The following is a 1,357-nucleotide window of genomic DNA, read 5'->3' as shown; positions in this document are numbered from 1 at the left end:
GAATGATGATGGCAACAAATGTACATATGTGCTTGACACAATGGATGGATGTATGGATTGTGATAAGAATTGTACGAGCCCCCAATAAAATGATTTAAATTAAAAATTTGCTAATAAAAAAAAGACACATACAAGGACAAGAGCCTGTTGGCTAGCTTGCCCTCTTCCTCACAGTTAAATAATACCAAAAAACCATGTAGATGCAGAGTGTGTGAGAGAGAAGAGGAGACAACATGTGGCATAGCTAATAAGTATTTGTATTCTTAATCCAAGGTTTTCCATGGTGGGTCCACTACCCTCGTCCACCCAGCCCCTGAAGCTATTCTTCTTCTTCAAATCAGGAGCTTGCTTATCAAATATTATCCAGTATCTGAATTCTACATATGAAATTATATGTTTTGCTCTGCACAAGTGATTAGCTCCTATTTAAAACTAACTTCTGCCATTTTCACATTACGCAAGTGTAAACAGAACTGTGCCGTCAGAAAGCAGTCCAGCTAGAGCCTCCATGTTTTATGACTGTTTTAAAGTCAATTTTTAAAAATTACTCTCTGTTGTTCAATCCATAAAAATGGCAGAGTCAGTTGAATGAAATAAGACCAATTAGAATAGACTTTTTTTTAATTTTAGTTTTTCCACGATGGCCTTCTGTTCAGATTTGAAGAAACAGCTTGAATTGGAAATATATTTCCCTCGACACGTGTAAAGATCTCTTGCCCATCTAATAGGCAAGTAGATACTCATGTACATGCAGGAGCTCTGGTGGCATTAATGGTGTGAACCCAGACTGCAAGTCTGAGGTAGGAAGACATCCTCTGTGTTCCTGGAAAGATTACAGCCAATAAGCCCCACGAAACCGTGTGACGCTTTCACATGGGGTGCCTGCGAGCTGGAAATAACGCAGAGAACAGAAAACCCAACAACATGTTGAAGATGGAAAGCCATTGCCTTTAGCTTTACGTATGGCCTCTTTGTGCGATCTCAGTCCAGCTGGCAACAGTGCCTTCTCCACTTGTTTTACCTCAAGTAGCGGAGCTTCTGTTTCCATGTCCCGACAAACAGCAATTTTTACTGCAGGTGGTTCTGGTTCTGACAACTCTGTCCTAAGTAGATTCTGATACAAATCAATACTATCTGTAGCCCCCCCCCTTTTTTGTTTCATTATTATTTTCTCTTATTATCGGTGGAGTCCTGGTGGTGTAACGATTATGTGTTGGGCTGCTAACCTCAAGGTCAGCAGTTTGAAACCCCCAGCAGCTTGATGGAAAGCAGAGGAAGGGGAAGCTTTCTCCGCGGGTACAGAGTCCCAGCCTTGGAAGCCCTCGGGGGCATTTCGACTCTGTCCTATCGGCTGGCT

Source organism: Echinops telfairi, unplaced genomic scaffold (assembly GCF_000313985.2).
Source record: "Echinops telfairi isolate 266 unplaced genomic scaffold, ASM31398v2 ScPeMD7_5868;HRSCAF=6743_1, whole genome shotgun sequence".
In the NCBI taxonomy this organism is placed as follows: Eukaryota; Metazoa; Chordata; class Mammalia; order Afrosoricida; family Tenrecidae; genus Echinops; species Echinops telfairi.
Note: the sequence above shows the minus strand (reverse complement) of the source record.